General features: G+C 29.3%; 1 non-coding gene and 1 pseudogene across 1 annotated transcript; one reads left to right on the top strand and one right to left on the bottom strand.

The window, feature by feature from the left end:
• Nucleotides 1-1,248: 1,248 nt before the first annotated feature.
• LOC113365567 lies at nucleotides 1,249-14,295 on the bottom strand (annotated as a pseudogene).
• A 1,313-nt stretch (nucleotides 14,296-15,608) lies between these two features.
• Nucleotides 15,609-15,680, top strand: Trnaa-cgc. Its single transcript has one exon. It is a non-coding gene; the product is annotated as a tRNA-Ala (tRNA).
• The last annotated feature ends 275 nt before the right edge of the window (nucleotides 15,681-15,955 follow it).

The following is a 15,955-nucleotide window of genomic DNA, read 5'->3' as shown; positions in this document are numbered from 1 at the left end:
CATGAGATCCCATTAAAATAAAATTTATCAAATTTAACAGTTTATAACCACTCAAAAGGTTTGGGATTTTCCTCGAAATTCAATGTATGGTTCTCATAGATAGAAACGTGTGTCGTCTCAGTGGCGTCCGCGATTCGCCTCTGAAAAGTGCTGAAAATTATCAGGTTTTGAAGCGAATTGTGACTAGGAATGTCAAATGGGATGTAAAGAATACAATACACGCAATTGCCCATGATATGAAAAAGAAGAACCTGCTCAAAACAGGTGCAAAACTGAAATTGGCCAGAAAAAGGTAATGCTGTATGCTTGGTAATATTTTAAAGGAGTTGTTCATTTTTCAGCTTCTCTAGGATAACATAACGGTAAATCCGAATGCCTTATATCATCAGCTGGATAAACTAAATGATACACTTCAATAGAAAAGGTCCGAATTAAACCACAAGCAATCTATAGTCCTGCATCAAGACGACGCAAGATCTCATATAAGTTTGGTCAATCGCCAAAAGCTTTTGTAGCTTGAATGGGACCCAATGACACATTCACCATATTGTCCAAACCTCATCGGACCATTATTTATCCCGGGTACTAAAAAAATTTTAGGCGGTAAACCTTTACCTCAAATCAGCATGTCAAAAAGCACTTTGATCAGGTTTCTGCCAATAATGACCAAAAAACTTATGATCTCGGAATTATGCTAATACATGAAATATGACAAAAGATTCGATCAAACTGTCAAAAAATAATTTATTAAAGTATTTGTTTATGTACGAAAATTACGTGGCAAAATGACTATAAAAAACGAAGTTACTTTCCGAACAATCCAATAATTTTGCACTGAAGCTTTTGGCTTGCACTCTAAAACTTCTCGTACCATTCGATTAAATACATTTTTTATCACCAATAGGAATCAAATTTTTTTTATTCAAATTTGTTCCTCGCTCCTTAAATCGACGACGAAAGATTGTATCCGCACATGCATACATACTACGCAAACACTCATACTTACATGCATTTTTTCTAAGGTATGCAAAATTGTTCAAAAGGATTTCAAATGGAGAGATATCGAAAATATTCATTTTCAATGTTTTTGCAATTACTACAATTTACCCTACTGGAAGTTAATAATATGTACTATATTTTTGAAAACCTTTTCAGACCTATGTACGCTATTAACCACAATAATTTCTATTCAATTCCTTTGCAATTGTATTCTATTTTTCATTTGTTTTTTAACAGCTTTCTACTTACCAGCTAAAGGAACAATATTGTGTATCCGAGTGCAGTGGTTGTGGCGCCGTGGAATACATATATTTAAATAACTGATCTGTTTGTGATCTTGGAATTCCTCCTCCTTGGTCCGAAATCTAACAAGTACGAATATATTCATATTTTATTAAGGTCGAATGGTCAAAGCAACAAAATTTATACCTTACCTTTACACAAATATCCTCTTGACCTTTGACAATGCGAACCTTAATTGGTGGAACGTCGTGTCCTCCTGTTCCGTGGTACTCCATTACCGCCCTCATACTGTTTTTGAATAGTTCAAAGAGCATGTGGTATAAATGACTTGGTACATAAACAATTCTGATATCGGCTCCTTGTTCCATTTCTATCAATAAGCAACAATAAATATTTATTTTGCAATTCAGCATAGTTTAATAATTCTATTTTATAACTAAAAATCAGAAATATCTATCTGCCAAGTTGGATAGTAGACATTATGCTACTGGACTACCCGCAAAATTGACTAAGATTTGTGACATCAAATGTCACTGAAAATAAATACAACTGAATTAATGCAATTGCACACTAACAATTTTGTTAATTTGCATAGGATTTAATTAAAATAATATTTTTTAGACATATATAAAATGTATACGTCTTAAACCTTTTGCTACGAGTGTCGCCTATAGACGACATCCAGTGTGTCAATTATTGCTTTAAAAATTATGACCGAGTATTTTAAAATTTCATAGTAAAAAGCAGTGGTTTTAAAATATATATATTTTAAAAACTCTGTTAATTTATACCGGACTTAATATTACTCAAAATAAATGTTTTCTCGACGAAATAAATAGACTTTATCTACTGTCTTTATAAAAAGCATATGTTAGTAAACATTAAATGGATGTATTAATTAAAAACATTAACGTAAACATGCATGACAACAACACAGTTAATTTACACACAATTAACAAAAACAAATATCTCTTCTCTGCTTTTACAAAAAAAAAAGTAAATTGATGAGTTGAAATTCTGTAAATTATGAATTTACTAAATGAAAATTTAGTTGAATGAAAATTTAGAACATAATTGATGAGTTGATTAAAATCATACTAATTTACTATAAATGCCCGTTATTTAGTACTTATTGCGCTACAATTTACTATAATTAGTTGGATTATTAAAATTAATAATCATCTCTTCTCAACAAAGAAAATGGTATAGTAAAATTTTATAAAAGGCCAAGTATGTTAAATGCTTATTCATTAAAAGTTCAATTATATTGCACAAGAATTAGTAAACAACAATAATTATATTCTTTAAAACTATTAAAATTTATTCTTCATGTCATAACCCTTTCGCTAAGAGCGTCGTCTATAGACGACATCCGCTTGACGATCTGTGGGTACGAATTAGGTTCAATATTTATCACTATCTAAATTGAAATATTAGGAATTCTTATTTGTTATTGTGGTTTTAAGTCTGTCAGAGGTGTAATTTTTGGATAATGATTGGAAAATCTGAAAATATTTTGTGCAACAAATAATTGGGTGGTTTACTGGCACGTACAGCAGCGTCACTCCTACGTCACTTTCGTAACGAAAGGGTTAATTGCAATTTGAAGTTAATTCTGACAAATAAAATACAGAATAAAAATTGATAGCTTCCAAAAATATCCTCAGTAGTAATATAAGGTTTTCACTCTCCTATATATAGTTTGAAGTTATTGTTTATACTTTAGATGAAGGTGTATTATAATAATTATAATAACACTGCGCGACACTAATTTTTTTCCTGAAATGATATAATGGTTGTTAAGTAATTCGAGGACGCTGATTCCACAACAGTAACATAAATTTTCTAACAGCTCTAGTTTTTGAGATATGCCAATATGCTAATTTTACCTCAAATTACAATAAAAATACAACATATTTCATTTTGTGCATTCAAAAGTCTTTTTATATGATTTTCAATCATGGACAAGGCCTGACTGATTTTGTCATAAGCTCCAACAATTGTCAACCATCATGTAGATGTCCCACCTTCCTTGATATCGCTCCTCCAAAGTCCTGATGTCTTGGTGGATTCTCTCGCCCTGTTCTTCGCTAAAATTTCCAAGATTTATCAAAAACCGTTCTGAATAAGAGTGCGGGTGATGAATTCAAACCAATTACATCAAATTTATCTGTTTTTAATCCTTCCTGTCGCCTCTTTAAATATTGGTTTCTACATCCATCACTTGGTAGGCACGAGATGTTGATGTTCTAGGTTGTTCATCATTAGCATGGATAGGGTTCTTGTAGTTGATCGTAAGTAGACATCAATACCATAAGGGTTGTGGTTTATGACTATTTGCTTCTATTGCCTGAATTTATTTAATTGATATTTACCATACAGAAGAAACAATCGTCATGGTGATTCTGAAGTTTTTTTCTAAATGACGAGGGCATTAAAATTATAACATTTCTTTTTTCTTCTGGATAATAACTTAAACACACTACGCAATTTTTTCACATAGTATGAAGAACGCAGGTTTCATCTTTATTGCGCAATTCAGATAAAGTGGTTAAAATACGATGTCTTTATGCAGTCCGACATAGGTTTTTTGTATTTGTCGAAAACATATTAACCAAAGATGTTACAAAAACTATCTGGATTATGCACACAACGTCTAAAGATCGAAGCCTTACTGAAAACAGCAGATAAAACTCTTAGTTTTTCGTTAAGCTGCGATAATCATAGCCGAAATGACTAATTGGGGTAGTTCCTTAAAACTCAAAAACTAGAGCTGTTACGGTATAATGGAAGGTATATTTGAAAACAGCGTGCAATTCTAAGTAGATTTAAAAAAAATTAAATAAAAGTGCCATTTTTGTCGTTCAATGTTCAATTAATATTGAACTAAAACAAAATAAAAACTAAATCTGGAATGTTCTTTTAAATTTATATACGCAATATGCAGTCCAATAACATGAACATATGAATGATATAAGATTCCACTAAAATATGTTAATAGACAGATAGATTATTGAAAATTTTTATTATTAGAAATTCAAGCCATGCCATTAATTTATCCCGATTAATTATTTTTACGCATCCAATGTATAGAGAATAAGGTGATTCAAAGAATAAGGTGAGTCAAAAAACAAAATAGAGTAAAAAACATATTCTAAACCAGTTGTAGTTCTGATTGCAATACGTCTTATAATTATACTTGTATATTTTGACTATTATTACCAATTAAACAAATGTTAAAACTTAGTGTTTCTATGCCAATGTCTAAAAAACATGAAAATCAATGTGGTATTTTTTTAGCAATTTTAACTACACTTAAGTATTAAACCAATTCTAAATATGATACACTTGAAACTTAAGATCCACTCTAAAACGGAATGTTGAAAGAAATAAATTTATGCTTTTTCATAATAAATAAATAATAAATTTCAAAAAATTATATAAGATATTTATTACAAAAATTATGAAACATCAATGAATAAAATTATTTTAACCTTTAGCTAAAAAATAATTCATATACTTATAGTAAAAATGATTTTCAAGAAAAGGGGTCACTTTCGCATTAATTAACTATTTCCCATTAAATCTGTGAAATAAATGATAAAATTAGTATACAGTCAATCTTCCTATAACGCGGTATAATATGGAAACCGGCTTTCGCGTTTAGAGCTAGTACAAATCACATCATTTGTATTGAATGATATGAGGACCAATAAATTTAACACATAAATTATATTTTATTGAATTGAAGATTTATATTTTGAATAATTTATCTGATAAAAAAATCTCAATTATTTTTAATGAGTTGTGTTGAGTTCATATTAAAAATATATAAATTACTAATGCAAATGAAAAAAATAGAAAAATATAGAAACATTTCAGCATTGACAGTCTCACAAACATTTTAATAGAAATCAACTGAGAAATATTCACAATTAACTAGTTATCAAGAAGAATAAAGATTAAGTTACTGAAATTATTTTTGCAAAATAGGAGATTGTGGTAGGAAGATGAAAATCGCGGAATGTTCGAATTTTTCAATACATAAAATAGCATTATAAAAAGATAAAGTAAAATGAATTGGTTCAAAAAATTAAAAGTAAGTATTAGGTGTTGGCAACCCTTGATCAATTTATTGTTTTTTAAAAAACTAGTTCTTTGAAGAAAATCTGAATCAACATCCTATGAAAAACGTTCACAAAATAGAGGATATACGATGAAAAATTATTGAATTACTAAAATGACCAATACAAAATAGGATCATGGAAAAATTTAGTGTTTTTTTGAATTACTCATTATAAAAAATTAAAACAAAGATTTGATCCCAATTAAAAAAAATGTTATGGATGGACAACCCTTATTATAAAAAGTTTTTTTTAAAGATAAATTTAATAGCGACAAGCTTATGAAAATCTTACTCAAAATTCAGTGAAACGATGAAAGTGGGATGAAAAATTATTCGATTACTAAAATGACTATAATAAGGGTTTGTGGCAGGAAAGTGAATTTTATGCTCGTATGAAAAAGTAAAATAAAAGATATTGGTTCAAAAAATAAAAAAAGGGAACCCTTACCACTTAGGGATATGGAAAATAAATTTTGGCCGATTCTCAGCCATACTGTAAGTAATTATAAAATTTGATATAAATCAGTCAAACCGTTTCGAAGGAGTATTGCGACGAAGGGATCGTTCAAGTACTACGTAAGCAGATTTATTGCAATTATTTACCCCCCCCCCCATCCTCCCTGTCAGCAAAGTAAGCAAAGCTCTTACCTCCTACCCCCATGCTTACGTAAACATTTTGCAATTAATGTATTGTTTTTTTAAATATTGTAATTATTAGGTTATAATTATAATTTTAAAAATAAGAAAGTAGGTTTAGGATGTAGAGATTTTACTCATATGGTATTCAACATAGAGTAACAAAATTATTATAATCATACGAACATAACAAACTTATTTTAAACTTTTGGTACTGGCAAAGACAATGTAAGGTTGCCATTCGGTTAAAAAAATAAAAATACTACCTATGACGTAATCATCATCCGGACTCCCTATGTCAATCCAAAATAAGCAAATCCATAACCCCCCGCCCCCTATAGTGCTTACGTAATACTTGAACGGCCCCGAAAAACGTGACACGATAACTCTATATATGTTTATGTATAGATATTAATTGAATTCAAAAGTTTAAATAAGAATATAATAAAAAAAATAAAACAAATTAATTTTGAATATCTACGAGGAAGGGTCCAGAAATCCTTAAAAAATCGATGACGTAATTAATGAACGCCCCCCTAAGATATATAAAATTTAAAATTAGTCGATAATAATAACGCAGCCGGTAGTTTATGAATTATAAATGACATGCCAAAAATGACAGACCTGCACAGTTCTGTTTGTTGCGTTGGCCTGCGGGATAGTAGCTATTAGGGAATGCAATAAGGATGGAAAATTTCAATACCGGTATTTCGGTAATTTTTCATTTTAAAACCGGGATACCGGTAAACTACCGGTATTTTTATTATCAAATACAAACGTAAACAAAATTGAAAGTTACTGGTACAAATATAAAAAAATGTATATACAACTACAACTATATTCAACTAAACAATAAAAACAATAAAATAAAACAATAGGTTAATTTTTTTAAATAATAATTTAACAAAATTATATACAATTTAATTAATTCATTATCACTATCGAGTATATTGAGTACTTTTCACCAAAAACAAACTTATGAGTAAGAAAGACCAAAAACTCATAAAAGATCATATTACATTATTATAATAAACTGTATTGTCTGTATCCGATGTGTTAAATTAGCATAATCTCCAAGATTTAAAAAGAAATTCTACACTAATATAGAAGATACTTTGTCAAGATAAATAATAAGTTACTATAATTGTTGAGTATTGTTATTTAAAACAATGTGATGCTTCTATAGTATTTTCAAACTTCAAAACGTTTTCGAAAAATAATATTTTATAATTGTAATAAGAAGCAAAAATATTTAGTAATTAACATAATTATTATGCATAAAGTTAGAAAAAAATAAAGATTACGCAGGGGTAATCTGTATGATATAAAATATTTTGGCGCAAATATCACTTAAAAAACCATTACATTTTTACATAAGATAAATAAAACATCATTATCTATCAGTCCAATTCTATTTATTGTAACACGATATGAAGCCCTTAGTAAAGCAATAAATATTCAGTTTAATGACGAGTTGAGATAATATTTGACATTTGTTTATCCTATAGAATCACTTGAAGATATAGCTGTTTATGCGATTATGGAATTTAAAGATAAATTTGTTCCGAGAAATTTAAACTTTCGTGTATTATGTATCAAATAGCGCTTATGTAAAAATACCGAAAATAACGGTATTTTTGGGGTAAATATCGGTAAAAATACCGCCAAAAAATCGGGCGGTTTACCGATAATTCGGTATACCGGTATACCGGTATTGCATTCCCTAGTAGCTATAACAATATTATGCAGAGCGAATAGTTTAAGATCCTATTGAAAGACGCCTGTAACTAGTTACCCCTGTTACAGCTAGCCCCTAGCTCCCCGTATATCATAAAACGCTCAAAAAATTCAAAACATTACCCTGGCAAACTAATCGGAGAAAAATGTTATAACAAAACATAATTCCGTTCTAGAGTGAATCTTTCTTTGTTTGAATCCTCGAGTTATCTCGTATCAGCAATCGTGTCGCGATCTGTTCGCCTTACCTTCATTCGTCTCTATACATCAGATGGGTAGATGATCGGGTGAATGATAGTTATGATGGACCAACCATTGTGCACAACTAATTTCAAATCTGGTGCCGCCAGATAGTACTGATCGCAGAGGAATCGCGCGTTCTCGTACGCATCTCGCACCACGGACGCCGGGTCGCACACCGGGTCGATGCATCCTATGTGCCGGCCCTCGCGGCGGCCACCACCGAAGAGCAGTGCTGGAAGCGAAAAAAAACGAGGGTTCAATGAAAATTCAACAGTAGGCATTCACTTACATGGAGAACAGAAAGATGAAACGTTTAATAGTTCTTTATTTTTAACATTCGATTCGAATGTTATAATATAAATAATTAGATTAGATATAATAAACTAGTGGGGCGCATGGCATCGTGCCTTAAGGCAAATTGCTGGAGCTTCTCGTACCATTTTTTTTTTTTAAAAAAGATTAACATTTTTGAAAAAAAATTACTTTTGAAAAAATTAGATTTTTGAGAAACTATAAATTTTTGACAAAAATTTACTTTTTTTTAAAAAAAAAGACTGAGAAAAAATGTTTTCTTTATTTTGAAATATTTTGGAAACTCTGAACTTTTTTTCAAAGCAATCATACTGCTTTAACTGCATAGAGACAAATTATCGAAGCGCGTAAACATTGGTACGAAACCTATAGGAATGTGAACAAAATTTATATTTATTGTTAAAATCTCTATAAAACATCTGATAATTTGATGTGCATATGTCTAATGATCATTTTTGACCGCCAAATGGCATCTTTTTTTTACTTTTTTTCACTAGATCTCAGAAACCGTAGACCTGCCTTCTTGAAAACTTTATCAATTCTTCCTCTTGTCAATACAAGTAAACTGTTTCCTAAATTATTAAAATCGGACGCTCCGTTCTCATAAAAACTGAGTTACCGTTTGTGGCACTTTTTGTCCCAAACGAAACGGCTAGACCTGCTAATGTCAAAAACTAATCAGCACGTCTTCTTATCAACAGCAATCGAATGTTTGTTGAATTATTCAAGTAATATGTGTAGTTAATTTGAAATCAAATAAAAATTGTATTTGTTAAATAGAATTTGAATAAAAATTAGGAAAAATAGGTATAACAGAATTCGAACAGTTGAATTGATTTAGGAGTAAGAAGAGGAATATTGGAACTTGAAAGAAGAATGAAGAAAAAATGGTATGAAGCTGAAAGTTAAATAAAATTAGAAATTTGAAAAAGAACAAGAATTGAAGAAAATAATAAGAAAAAGAAAAATTAAGAAAATATAGAATAGAATACATAAAATAGATTGAAAATGATATAAAAATTAGAATTGTAACTAAAAATAAAAAATGTTGTAGGTGGCTAAATGCTCAGAGTAAGCTAGGCCAAATAAAAAATTAAAAAAAAAATAATTAGATATATTTACGTTACTATATTGTTGAGTCGTTACTATGTGATGAGTCAAAAATTTGATTTTCGTCATGATTTCCCAAAAACGGCTGAACCGATTTCTAAAATCTTATTTATCAGGTAGATTATTTAAACGTTTATGCAACTTGCCTTAATGCAAAATGCCACTTGCACCTTGCACCTGGTTTAAAATATATGTTTCTGTTTTTTAACATTGAATTTTCTATTAAATTCACATAAAATTTGAAGCAGCTCCCAGACATATAACCACATCCAAAAATAAGTGTTGTATTAACGTCATTGCACCATTTTCAAAAACCACAAAACTAAAACATTCACACAAGCAAACTCAAATTAGCTAATCTAATTTTTAACTCCCCGAAGATGTTTATTTACACTAAAAAATCCGGATTTCAACCGGTGTTAACTGATTTTTCAATCTTAGTCCTTATCTAGACTCCTGAAAAATCCTGAAACGATTTTAAAAATTCAAAAACTGTTCGAAAGATATTGGTCGGAAATCGTTCTAATTAGTTTTTGATTAAGGTTGACCGGTCCGTTCTTCGTAATTAATTGTTGAAATATTTTTATACGGTTTTAATAAAACTTTTTATGACTATTGATTTCATGGTCTTGAGAAAAATACTAAAATATAACTGAATTTGAAAAAAAAAAGGTTTGGAAAAATGAGCAGAGTTTTTGTGTTGTAAACCAAGTTTAGACCAATCGTCGATGTTTTCTTAAAAACGGCATTCGATGAAACTTCAAAAGAACTCGCGGTGATAGTTTTGCGATCTGATAGAACGAACCAGAAAAGTGTAAAATCTTTCGTTTACGTTTTTGCAAAAAAATTCTGAACCGATTCAGAAAAGTTAAAAGCCATTCGAAGCATATCATCTTGGATCCAAAATTTTTAAGCCGTTTCTTCGTACAAAAAGTTATTTGCTACTTTTAAGGAAATCTAACATAGCGATGCGGTATTCATGATCTAACAAAATTAACAAACATCCTGAAATATTAGAGGCCTACGAGAAGTGCTTTAGTTGTAAAAATTCAATAAAGTTCGGAATAATAGCTACACTTTTAGGATATTCCCATTCCCTTTAGGATAAGTCATAGTAATCGCAAAAAAATCAAAAATATTTTTTTTTATATATCTTTATGTTTCAGAGGTTTCTAAACATTTTGGCACACTTTCCCATTTGAATAATTCAAAAAAACATGTTACTTTATTGACAAAATAAAGATTTAATTAAATTTTTGGGAAAGCAAGCAGTTTCGGAGATCGAGTAAAAAAATTTAGTCGTCGAAAATGATCATCAAACATATGCATGCACATCAATTATCAGACATTTTATAGATATTTTAATAATAAGTATACATTTTGTTTACATTTTGTTTAAATTTTGTTTACAAAAAATCATTTTTTTTAAATAGAACTTCTTCAAAGTTTTAAAATTTTTTTGAATAACTTTAAAAAAAATAATATTTGGTACAGAAAGTACCAGCAATTTTCCTTAAGGCACTATGCCATACATCACTAGTTCAGACAATTATTTACACGTATCGGGAAGTTCATACAACTTGTCGACAGCGAGGAATCTCCTACAAGAAGATTGAAAATAATGGCCAGACGATCTTAAATGAAATGTCAAAAAATAAAAAAAAGAAATATCTCATAGGAGATAATCTCTTTAAATGCATTTACACCCAGCATGTTGTCTTAAAAAATTATATTATTTTGATCGGCAATAAATCTATGCAAAAAAACTTGTCGATAGAACACCACTTACACCTAATTAAACATTTGAATATTAAGTACGTACTGTGTTGATTTATGAGCATTCTTATAGATATTCTGGACATGTAGAGTCGATCCAAGAAGTACTGGATCGATAATTCCACTGGTGGATCGATAGCGTCCGTCCTGTCTTTCAATTCAAGAACTCCCTGAGCCATGGTCTGCACAACATCAGCATGACGATCGCGTATCGTCGACAACACGGTGCAGAACCTGAAAATATAATGGATCGATTTAAATTATTAAGGGGCACAACTAGTGTGAAATTTCTAAAAAATCAATTTTTTTTTTCATATTTCGGTAGATTACACCTTTAAAAATAACATAATAAAATTTCAAATCGATATCTCAAATAGTTTTTGAGTTACAGCTATTTAAAAAGTATATATATAGCATATAGTACAATGATCATTTTATCTTTAAACGCGTTTTTCTCGAAACAGCATCTTCCGAATTTGCTGCAGTGATTACTCAAAAACGAAAGATTTAATCACTATCAATTTTTGTTACATGTTCTTTATATAGTTCTCCGTAAAATGATCTATCGATTTTTTGATCGGATCAAAAATCGAATTTTGGCAGTCGAAAAACGACCAAAATTTTGGGTAAAATTCGACTTTTTTTAAAAAAACGCCGCCATTTTGTCAATTTTTTATTTATTTTTTTATCGTAGTTCATTTTACAGACAATATTATCTAGATTAACGAGAATTTTTTTTTTGTTTTCATCCATATAGAATGCCGGTATCACTGCAGCAGTTAAGGGCCTTTTTTTTGTCACGCCGTTGGAGATCGGCGATAACTTAAAAAATATTTTTTTTTTTTCTCAAAAATTTTGCCATGTATTCTTAAAACATGTATAAATATATTCCTAAAATTTTGAAATTATTGATAAAGTAGTTTTTTAATATAAATTCCCAAAAATCACCTTTTTTTAGGCGGTTACACTACTTGTGCCCCTTAACTTTCTGTTGAATAAATTATTGAAATTTTAAAAAATCTAACGAAGAATTATTTTCAATATTAAACTTATTAGCATAGTAGTATATTCGGTTGTTTGCAATGATTGTTCCTCACAATCTAACCTCACAATACGACTACATGAGCTTAGTCCATCATAAACAAAGAAACTATAAAAGCATCCAGGTTCAACACTCTGTCCCCATTCCCAAAAATTCCCAGTCTTTTAATTTCAACCCCAACATTTTATGCTTAGAAAATTGCACTTTTAAGAAGTTATTGGTGGAAAGTTCTAATTTTTAAAAGCATCTAATAGTATTAATTAGGGTTTATACAAAAACCGACATTTCAGAAAACCGGTTCTCGAATTTTAATTTTACTAAAAAACCGGTTTTCGAATTTTATATAGAAAATAAATTTTTGCTCGAATATCCTGTAATTTAGTGTAATTTAGAGCAGTATTTGATTGAATTTATTTATTGTTCAATTTTCTAGATAATAAACAAAATTATTTTAATTTTAATTAGTAGAACTAAAAAATAATAGTTTATCTTGATTAAATAACTTTGAAAATAATTATTCGTTATTCATGCATCATTTTCACATATAAGAATGAAAATATTTTTATGATAGTGAAAGGAAAGTTTTCGAATAAATAAAAATAATACAATTTTAAATAAAAAAACATTCATTGAATGAAAAAAAAATTAAAAAAATATTAGATACATGTTGATACATACTTGTTAATATCAATTTTAGTTTTAAAAACAATTAAGCTAAACTCGCGTATTGTCTGTTCCGAGCAATTTTAATTAATTAATTTTAAACATTCTAATTGTTTTTTTGTTTAATAAAATATGATTTAAAAAAACTGAGAACGTCTATCGAATTGCTACTTAGACGTGTCCTTTATTGTTTACTCACAAAATTTTCTGAAATAGAAAATACTCTCATACTTGCGACCAAATTATGCTTAATTATTTTTAAAGCCTGATATAATAATTCTAAGTTTTTTGTTCTTTAATTTGTGACTTCTAGAGTTTAAAACTTTTATTTTTTTAAGTTTGAGTAGAGGAAGTTACTTCTTCAAGAAGAAGTCACACTGATTGATATTAATAGATACACTGGTATAAAAATCTAAATTAATATCAACAAAACCTTTCTGGGAACCATGCAGACTGATAAGATTACAAATGCTATTGAACCGATATAGTTTCAAGAATCAAAACGCTTTCATCTATCTTTATTTGGATATATTTATCATTTTCCATTTCTACAGTGAAAACCGACATTTTTCACTAAAGAACCGGTTTTCGAATTCCATAATTTTCGTCAAAAAACCGGTTTTTAAAACCGGTTTTTAAAAACCGACAAACCCTAGTATTAATATAAGATCAGATCACAACTTTATACAAAACTCTGAATTTGAATTTTCTACATTTTTGAACAAACAAATAAATAAAACTCATATTTTAGCTTCCCGTAGGGCAAGTTATAATAATCGTTAAAAAATCGAAAATTAAAATGTTTATATATCTTAATATTTCAAAAGTTTCTGAACACCTTACAATTAGATAAATGGATAAATGTGCATGTGTGTGTGTGTTCGGATACAAATTTCCCGATTTCGGGGACACGGTTCAACCGAATAAATGATTCAAAAAACATTAGATTCCTATCGATTCTTTGTTATTTAGCTGTAAAGTGAATATTAGAAGTTAATTGTTGCGTAGAAGCTCAGTCATAACGATGATTTGTTTTCAAAAATGTGCATTGAGTACGGTAGTGACAAATTTTGTGGGTACATTTACAGTTGTGACATATATTTCTTGTCAGTTTCGGGTAAAGACTAAATAGGCAAAAAAATCTAACTTAACTAAAACAAAATACGAAAGATAAAAGAAACGGCAAATTCAACAGAAAAAAAATCACAAAAAATTCTTATTACCTTTGTTTAAAAAATTACGTTTTGTTATATAATATTTTATTCATAAGTTTTATTTAAATGAATATGGTGTGTTGTGTTGCAGATTATTATTATTAACGACAATGTAAGTTTTGTTTGTTACAATGTAACTATTGTTTTTACCATATTTTTAAGCCTGTCACAACCATCCCTCTGGTATCAACCATTGTGACACTCGCCCGTTTTTTGTATTACTTGATTTTATGACAAATCCATCGTATTTAAGTAGCAGTACCATTTAATTTATTTTTTCTTCAGCTACCTATTATTTTAAAATTATTTCTGATTAAAAAAAGTGGCACAGCCATACCCAGTCTTCTCAACTGAACTTAATCAAATTTATCACTAAAATCTCTATAAGATATCTGATAATTTGATGTGCATGTGTCAAATGATCATTTTTGATTGCCAGATGGCATATTTTTTTAATTTCCGAAACCGCTGGACCTACTTTCCCAAAAATTCAATCATTTCGTCAATACATGTGAAATGTTTATATTGAACCATTCAAATTGAACGCTCCGTTCTCTTAAAAACTGATTTGCCGTCTTTTGCTGTTTTGCCAAAATAACATTTTTAATATTTTTTGTTTGCCTGTCTGTTTGATCCGAAAAATCTTTAAAATTGGCTGAACCAATTTTGAAAAAACTTAAATTGACAGGTAGCTGATATAAGTTACTTGTATTATTAAGAATATTATCTTATCTTATCTTACTTGAAATATTAATAAGATAAATTAGCTAAACAAATAAAAAACATTTAGTTCTGTTAGAAAATTGTTTTATAAATGATTATAACACATAATTAGAAAAAATAATCACTGTAAATTTATGATTGTCAATTAAAAATAATTCATTTCCCCTGTAATGGGATTTCTAATAGCTGTTTTAATTCGGACCGGTGTCTCCTCATCGTTTTTGCTTTCCTCTACCTCTGGTTTATTAATGTTCATTTTCGCTTTGGGTTCGGGGATTTTCATCTTTTTCATTCGGCCTTCATCTTTTGAGATACTTTCGAGTTCGTGCAAGTGATCCATAGCTAAAAGTGCGCTCATTTGTGTTGAATTTGTATGACGGCCAATTCGCCCTTGGCCGTCATTTGAGCTAAATCCCGAATCCAGTACTGATTCATCTTTCATTGATTTTGTTCGAGGGGTCGATTCCATTCTGGAATTGCAGAATATAATTTTCGGCGCTTCACACGGCCGTTTTAGTTTGAAGTTTGTATGTTATTCAGAGGTTGAACGTCATTTTAATTATTGGATATCAATATTTCTTTTCAAACATAATTTTGTATTTAATTTAAACATAAAGTTAATTAATCTTTTTTGAATATTTTTTGTTTCGAATTTGTATTTCGAATGATCTTTTATTTCATGAACAAAACTGTGTATATGTCAAACATATAATCGCAACAGCATTGCATTCATTTTTTGACACATTTTGAAAATATAAATGCGAAAATAATAGTTTATTACTACGGGGGTGTAACTCAGGGGTAGAGTGTCCGCTTCGCATGCGGGAAGTCCTGGGTTCAAATCCCAGCTCCTCCACAATATTTTTATACATATTTAAATATCTTAAAGATTATAGATAAATGAATAAATTGTATATTTAATAATTTTAATATCTAAATATTAACATCATACATAATTTTGAATATTTTCAAAATTTTAATGCAAAAATAAATTTAGAGGTAGAGTGTTAGCTTCTCGTGAGGACAGTGAAGGCTTCAAATCTCAGATGCTCCAAATTATTATTTCGAACATTAAACAACTCCTTTCATATATTTTAAATGTGTTAGTATTTATATGGACTGATAAATACT

This window comes from Ctenocephalides felis, unplaced genomic scaffold (assembly GCF_003426905.1).
Source record: "Ctenocephalides felis isolate EL2017-DRISC unplaced genomic scaffold, ASM342690v1 CF-g0.4_SCAFFOLD_01119, whole genome shotgun sequence".
In the NCBI taxonomy this organism is placed as follows: domain Eukaryota; kingdom Metazoa; phylum Arthropoda; class Insecta; order Siphonaptera; family Pulicidae; genus Ctenocephalides; species Ctenocephalides felis.
The sequence above is the reverse complement of the archived record's forward strand: the minus strand, read 5'-3'. Positions and strand labels throughout refer to the sequence as shown.